The sequence below is a fragment of the Coregonus lavaretus genome, assembly GCF_964263955.1.
Source record: "Coregonus lavaretus genome assembly, chromosome: 20".
Taxonomy (NCBI): Eukaryota; Metazoa; Chordata; class Actinopteri; order Salmoniformes; family Salmonidae; genus Coregonus; species Coregonus lavaretus.
This window is the reverse complement of record NC_140007.1, coordinates 16,275,916-16,284,531: the sequence shown is the minus strand read 5'-3', so window position 1 is coordinate 16,284,531 and position 8,616 is coordinate 16,275,916. Positions and strand designations below refer to the sequence as shown.

The window sequence follows — 8,616 nt, the reverse complement described above, 5'->3', positions numbered from 1 at the left end:
TACGATTTGCCATTAACCATTGAACGTGCATATTATAGCTACATAGTTAACGTTAGCTAGATAATGTAACTAGTTAGTTTACCTTAACGAGGCTAATTCATTGAATCCTTCCAGACTTTGTCAGTGTCTTTGAATTGCTATGGTAACGTTAACGTTAGATGAGATCATGTCATGTTGCTTTTATAGCTAGCTAAACATGATAACTATTCTAGCCATAGCCAACTATCAGTACTAACGTTAGTGGCTGCACATCCTGACTAGATACACCTACTGTACAGTAGCTAACTTATGTTGACTGGGGACCAGACGGTGAATTTATAAATACACCGTCTGGAACATGAGTGTTTGATTCTGGATGTGGTTACAGGCCGGAATGTTGAATAAAATTATAGGTATTTGAACTTACTCTGCCTATTGTCTGTGGTGTTGGTCCTTCAGCTGCTCGAAATTTGAGACAAAATATTATCCGGAAATTATTATTTACCCGACTTTTTAGAGCACCGGTACCGATGTTCCAATTTCTGTAACCTGCACAAAACCCTTTTTTTGGAGGTCAATGAGAGAGTAACGAATTTGGTTAACCAAAAAAATGAATGATTTATTTGCTACATGAGGTTTATTTGATCTAATAGAAGTTTCGTAATGCTAAAGTTGTTACGAGTGTACTGATATAAGTAGGACAGTTGACATCCCGGCAACTTTGAGAAAAAACACTTTATTTCGGAGTTGTCTCCAGATTACTATGCATATTCATGATGAGCCTAGGAGCATAGCGTCTCTCTCCATTGAAAACAGGCGGTTGACGTCAACAACCCTAATCAAATATTCAATTAAAGGATTACAATAATGAGATCCACCAATCCAAAGAAAGGATAGGCTGGAGCTTGACAGGCCACTGTGCCGCTTTGGGGACAACTACTCCCATTGTTATGTCAGAGAGACATGTATCCTGTAAGTATATCCATCATCTTTGGCATGGTTTTGCATGCTTGTACTTCTGTCTTGTGCACGTGCCATGAGCAAAATACATCTTGATTGCCACACAGACCTGCGTTTTGAAGTCTGTTTAATAATACTTTACTGTGTATTTTCTCTCAAATTTCGACCAGCTGAGGGACCAACACCACAGACAATCGGCAGAGTAAGTTTACATATAATTGTATTAAATATAGGGGACATTTTAGGATTTTCCAATGTAAATCTGTGTGGCGTTGTCTACATAATTTGAAGACATCGCCTCGTTTCGTAACTACTAGCTATTCAAAATGTAAATGATGGGACACATGACACGCACATCTAGTAATTAGCTCTTCTTGTTCCACAGAGACCCTGCTAGCTAGATGTTGACCAGTGGCAACTGTTCACCCAAGCCAGTATGGACGAAGGAACCCTGGAGTCTGCCATCGCGGCCTACGGCACCCAGTTGCAGCAGGTGGAGATTGCCCTGTTGGCCGGCCTGGACCCGTCGCAGCAGGCCGACCTGCTCAAACTGAAAGTGGACCTCAGTCAGCTGATAGAGCTCACAGAAGCCAGCCTGGTGTCAGTCAAGAAGAGCCGGCAACTGGCCACCCTCAAAGAGGCCGACGGGCTCCAGTCGCTAGCCACAGGCACACCAGCCAACGACGGCTTGGACAATGAGTTTGCTGCCTTCTACACAGAAGTAGGGGAGGTTTCCGGAAGCAGCTCAGACACGAGAGAGAGGGAGAATGAGAGGGAAGATGAGGGAGAGGTAGAAGCGCTAAGTGGCACCAAAGTGCGGGCACCCTACTGCACCTCTTGGGGGACATTGGAGTACCACAATGCAATGATCGTGGGGACAGAGAGTTGTAAAGGGGATGAGGCCCAGGTGAGGGTGCTGTACGTCCACCCCACACAGAAGTCCATGAAGCCCTGCCCATTCTTCCTGGAGGACAATTGTCGCTTTGCAGACAACTGCAGGTAGTGTCTATGATCACAACCATCTTTTTTGGAAGGTTGTGAGGAAAGCAGAACACACGTGGGTTATTCCTCATGAAAAAAAACGAGAAACAAACATGATTTTCAGGAAATCTAATCCAGAGAATGGTCCTTTTGGAGGAAGGATTGGTGACATATTTGTATCTAAAAGCATTTTTGAGAACTAATTAATCAAAGTTGTCATATTTATGACATTTTGGCCTTACCCATGCCTCCTTTTAGACTCCATATTATAAAGGACCATTCTTTTTTATTCTATCTAATGTCAATCTAAAAATGACTCATATTTTTCCTCAACACTCACTTTGTTTTCTCTTCATTTTAATTACCATAAAACATTTTAGGTGTTAGGAGCTTTCATTCAGTCTTTTGTGTATTCTTTTCAGTTCAATTGGAAGCGCTTTGGGTTACTCTCCCCAATGGTATTTTGCCTTGAACTGACTATAAACTGTCCCAGTCAGAACCCTGGTCTGACCCCTGTCGTGTTGTAGGTTCTCCCATGGTGAGGTGGTGTACGTGTCAGAGCTCAGAGCGTTCCTGGAGTTGGACTTCAGTAACCTTCAAGAGGGCTCCTCCTGCATGGCCAGGCAAGACGATGGCATCTGGTACCTGGCCAAAATAACAGGTGGGTCACTGACTTTCCATCATAGCATACCATAACAGCATAACAAGCATTGCTTTTCTCAAACCCATTCAATCTCACCCAATTTACCCACCACTAGAAATGTAGCCTATTGAGTCACGAATTTGTTGGATCATATTGGGTGTCATCTCAATGTTTTGAAGTAGACGAGATCAACAGGTTACCGCTGATAGCTCAGTGGACTGTGTTCCTCTTACCAGCAAGTGATTAAAATGGTCTCCTCTGTCTGTGTAGATATCGACAGTGGCTTCTACACGGTGAAGTTCGACTCAGCCCTGTTGGAGGCCGATGGGGTCATCCCACCGCTGAGAGAAGACTATCTGCCCTCTGACTCAGAGGACGATGACATCGGAGAGGGTGAGGCAGCGTTCGCCAGAGGTATGTACCTCTAATTAAACAGTGTGTAGACCCAGCTTTATTTCTGAGGGTTTCAATGTAATGTTATGCATCCACCTTTGTTGATAAAGACAGAATGTTTTATGTAGGGATAGAGGATGTTATTGATTGATTCATGACCTGAGTTCGTATAGAGCTGAGATGGTGGGAAGTAAATGACAAATGTTTTTCCTCTTGCGCTAACCACAACAATTAAGGGATAACATGAAACTTACACATTAGCTTGGCTGATTGTTTCTTAGTACACGTGCCCCGGCTGCATGTAGCTAAAGTATTTATTTTGTCTTTTCCTTGACCTGTCAGTTTTGACCCAAGTGGAGGATTGGGCACCGTCAAGTAGTTATTCTGCCTTCGGTGGCTGGGAGGCACACACATGAGGCATAGGCTCCAAGCTCTTGCTCAAAATGGGATATGAATATGGGAAAGGTAAGCACAAGTGATTATTATTCAACAAACATGGAGACAATGCAGATAGTTGCATGCAATAATATACTGTTATACAATGTAATGAAAAATGTAAGTTAAACTACTCTCGAATCAATGGTAACACAAAGCATATTGCCTTGTTCCAAGGTTGGGGTCAATTCCATTTAAATTCCATTCAATTAAGACAGGAAACCAAATTCCAACTCCACATTTTCCCCATTGAAAAGCATTGAAGAGAATTGGAATTTCAGAGTACTTCCTGAATTGTCTGTAATTAAAATGGAATTGACCCCAACCCTGGTAAGTTCACATTCACGCATTCGTTAAGGCCATGTCCCATATGACTCATACACTGAGTATAAAGCAATTTTACTGTGGTAATGTCAAGTTATGACACCCTGAAGTCCACTGTAACACATTGCACAAATGGCCATTGTAGGCTTTCAGTTTAACCGTTTTTCAAGATACAGGCCACAATTTGCTGTTCTCAGCAAGCTCATAGATGCGTCTGTGCCCAACAGGTCTGGGGAAAACATCTGAAGGTCAGGTGGAGCCAGTGCTGGCGGTGGTTCTGCCCAAAGGTAAATCCCTGGACCAGTGTGCCGAGCTCACCAGGAGGAAGACCCAGAGCAAAGTGGCCAAAAACAAAGATGGGCAGCAGTCGAGCCACAAGAAGAGAACCAGAAAGGCCCGGGCATGCAACCCTGGGGGGCGGCACAACGTCTTTGACTTTCTGAACCGCAAGCTGGGGAGCGGGGATGTCAACCCTAAGGCAGGGGGTACTGGTGCCCCCCCCCCCCCCCCCACATCCTCCATTGTCTTGAGGGGCCGGAGTGGAGGCTTACAAGGGGGGGAAGAGCACCAAGAGGAGCCTGAACGTGAAGCTGTTCCAGGCGATGGAGAGGGTGGCCCAAACTGAGAGGGAGATCCAGAGGCTCACTGAGTCCCTGAGCCGACGGACTGGGAGGTAAGGAAGGAAGATACTGTGGAACTTGCCTCACTCACATCATGCCTTAAGATGGACGCCCAACAGCCATACAGAAGCACTTTACCAGCCATCAGATTTGAATGACGGTATTGTTTCTAAACAATTTAGCCTACGCTCATGTCGATGCTAGATGGATCTTTGCTGGCTAAAGATGGGTTTAGAATTTGCAGCATGTCACATACATTGCCTTCAGAAAGTATTCATACCCCTTCACTTATTCCACATTTTGTTGTTACAGCCTGAATTCAAAATGAATTAAATATTTATATTTTTCTCACCCATCTAGACACAATACCCCATAATGGCAAAGTGAAAACAGAAATGTCTAATTTACATAAGTATTCACACCCATGAGTCAATACTTTGTAGAAGCACCTTTTGCAGCGATTACAGCTGTGAGTCTCTTTCGGGTAAATTTGTACATTTACATTTTAGTCATTTAGCAGATGCTCTTATCCAGAGTGACTTACAGTTAGTGAGTGCATACATTTTCATACTGGCCCCCCGTGGGAATCAAACCCACAATCCTGGCATTGCAAGCGCCATGCTCTACCAACTGAGCTACAGGAGGTAAATCTATTTTGGGTAAGTCTCTAAGCGCTCTCCACACCTGGATTATCCCACATTTGCCCATTATTGTTTTCAAAATTCTTCAAGCTCTGTCAAGGTTGTTGATCATTGCTAGACAACCATTTTCAGGTGTTGCCATAGATTTTCAAGTAGATTTAAGTCAAAACTGTAACTCGGCCACTCAGGAACATTCACTGTCTTCTTGGTAAGCAACTCCAGTGTAGATTTGGCTTTATGTTTTAGGCTATTGTCTTGCTGAAAGGGGAATTCACCCCCCAGTGTCTGGTAGAAAGCAGACTAATAGCAGGTTTTCCTCTAGCGCCATTCCGTTTCCTTTTTATGCTGAAAAACGACCTAGTCCTTAACGATTACAAGCATACCCATAACATGATGCAGCCACCACTAAGGAGAGTGGTACTCAGTAATGTATTGGATTTTCCCCAAACATAACACTTTGTATTCAGGACAAAACGTGAGTTGCTTTGCCACATTTTCTGCAGTATTTCTTTATTGCCTTGTTGCTAACATGATGCATGTGTTGGAATATGTTTATTGTGTACAGGCTTCATTTTCCCTCTGTCAATTAGGTTAATATTGTGGAGTAACTACGATTTTGTTGATCCATCCTCAGTTTTCTCCTATCACAGCCATTTAAAAAACTGTTTTAAAGTCACCATTGGCCTCATGGTGAAATCCCTGAGCGGTTTCCTTCCTCTCCGGCAACTGAGTTACGAAGAACACCTGCATCTTTGTAGTGACTGGGTGTATTGATACACCATCCAAAGTGTAATATAATAACTTGAACAATTATATTAAACACTATTATTGCACACAGAGTCCATGCAACTTATTATGTGACTTGTTAAGCAAATGTTTACTCCTGAACTTATTTAGGCTTGCCATAACACAGGGGTTGAATAGTTATTGACTCAAGACATTTCATCTTTTCATTTTTAATTAATTTGTAAAAATGTCTAAAAACATAATTCCACTTCGACATTGAGGTATTGTGTGACACAAAATCTACATTTAATCCATTTTAAATTCAGGCTGTAACACAACAAGATGTGGGAAAAAGTCAAGGGGTGTGAATACTTTCTGAAGACACTGTACAGCAGGTCCCCATTATCCCAATGCAGGTCCTCCCTCTCTTAGACCTCTATAGGATCTCCTCCAGTTGTCTTCCTCTGTAGCCACTCTGCTTCTGTAGATGTACTTCTATAGTGTAAGTCTCTCTAAAGCAACTCCTTACCATGTCTTAGTAGTTCCTAATTAAACCACTTTGTGTCTCCTTTGTGTCTCCCCTCAGAGATCCAGCCATGGTGACACACCTGGAGGAGAAGCTGTCTGCAGCCCGCAGCCTGCTAGTCCAGCAGAAGGCCCAGCAGCTCTCAGACCAGAGGGATAACAGGAAGGCCGATACTCACAAGAAAATGACAGAGTTTTGACCACACGGACCTCCCATGGTCAGAACGCACAAAATGTTTTAGTCACCTGTTAAAGGGATACTTTGGGATTTCGCAATTGCTAACTACATTTTAGTCAACCTCTTATCCAGAGTGACTTACACTTAGTGAGTGCATACATTTTTTTTTTTCATACTGGCCCCCCATGGGAATCGAACCCACAACCCTGGCGTTGCAAACGCCATGCTCTACCAACTGAGCTACATCCCTGCCGGCCATTCCCTCCCTTACCCTGGACGACGCTGGGCCAATTGTGCGCCGCCCCATGGGTGTCCCGGTCGCGGCCGGCTACGACAGAGCCTGGATTCGAACCAGGATCTCTAGTGGCACAGCCTTAGACCACTGCGCCATTCGGGAGGTCACTGCTAGCATGCTAGTAGATTCCATAGACTTCCAGTCATTGTACTAACGCTAGTTGGCATTGGCTCGCAAAACTACTTCTAACTTCCTTCATACTGGATGCAGAGACATACAAATGGTATCCATGATTTAATCTGACTGGGGAAGTAGATAAAGGTCTTCATTGTCAAAATCCCGAAGTATGCCTTTAAGCCTATTTAATCCAATGGACTCAACAGACTTTGGCTGACTTAAGCCCTCCGGTTGTTAGACTTTTGCCTTTTTTAGGAGTAGTCAACTGGCTACAAGCATGAGTTATTTCTGTTAATATCCGTCCATTTCTGTTTATAAAATAGAGACATGGGTTGCAGCGGTGGAGATTTTAAGTGTGCGTCAGTTGGCAACGACCCTCTCTTATTTACAGGTTGAGCCATGACACATGGAAGAGACAGCTACACATAAGAGGATATGACAGATTTTGGTTTCCGGTCCATAATTCTCTTTTTTTTCTCTCCAATTTCCAACAATGTAACTAACCATTTCCTTCTGTGTTTGGAGTGGACTGCTCTCTTTAAAAATATATATTTATATTTTGCCAATGTTTTCAGAAATCATTGTACATTTTACATTCTTTGTAAATATTATTCTCATGCACAACAAAAATTGAAGCGTACTGGAAATTATTATTTTTGCTCAAGAAACACTTTTTTTCATGTTTTCACATTTGTTTTTCTTATGAAAACTTGGACGGGTTTTCACAGAAGAAATTGGAATCGTTTTGACCAGATGCGGCTGCCAGCTTTGATGGGCTCTCACCCACCTCAGATGTGATTTTTACTCACTTGGGGATTGAAACCTTGGGAGTTCAGAGACCTTTCGGGAGTTTTAAAGTGAAGCCCTTCCCTTCACCCCGCCTCCCGCCTCCCGCCTCCCTCATACTCAGCCTCTTTGAAGCTACTGCTATTGTCTCTTTTTATTAAATAATGAAATTGGGGAATGAGTTTTTTCTCCCTATACACAGACATTGTCTGAGTCAGCCGTGTGGTGGGTGATTGAATCTACTGATCCAGATGGACATTTTTAGCAATCTCACTCTTGGTCTTTCAAATATTTTATTAAAAGGTTGAAATCGTGGTTCAGAATATAAGGTGACTTCATGCTTTTGAGAAAGTGGTGTACTCATGGCTGCTTTGGTACAGATGCTTTTGCTATCGCCTATGAACACTTTCTATTTGAAGGTGACATATGAATGCAAATGTTTGGAATAATAATAGGGGGGGCTGCAGACGGCTAGATCGGTCTGCTAATACAGGACTATTAAAGGCCCAGTGTGCAACTTTTGTGAAAAGAGAATATCTTTTTTGATATATATATATATATATATATATATATATATATATATATATATATATATATATATATATATATATATTCTTTAATTCCGATTTTTTTAGATTCTGCTGCAGCACCCTCAGCTCCCCTATTTCCCACGGCTATGCTAGTGTGGCGTCAAAATAGAGGTGGAGACAACTTCAATGTCACAAGATAGCGATGTCACATTTTATTTTCATTACAAGATTACAATACTTTAAAGACAACGTATGTAAACATCGTAAAGATCAACCCTGTCCAGAGACCTAGGTATTTGGATAAATGCGTTGCGCCATTCGGAGATGTGCCATTCGTAGCCTACTCTGTAACTTAACCTGTTTCTGTTTCTACTGTGTGCATTAGGGCCTAAGTGTCATTTTTACTTCAAGACTTGCAAGCACACACATTTACTTCAGGAAATGTCCTTTTCTAGTTCGAGGTTGGCCTCATGCTCTCCATTA

General features: G+C 42.6%; 1 pseudogene across 1 annotated transcript; it reads left to right on the top strand.

Moving 5' to 3' along the window:
- Positions 1–1,089: 1,089 nt before the first annotated feature.
- On the top strand, positions 1,090–7,916 carry LOC311147805 (zinc finger CCCH-type with G patch domain-containing protein-like; annotated as a pseudogene). The gene is made up of 7 exons (XR_014615631.1): positions 1,090–1,141; positions 1,325–1,938; positions 2,448–2,581; positions 2,834–2,977; positions 3,299–3,421; positions 3,943–4,388; positions 6,289–7,916. The product of XR_014615631.1 is annotated as a zinc finger CCCH-type with G patch domain-containing protein-like (transcript).
- Positions 7,917–8,616: the final 700 nt, after the last annotated feature.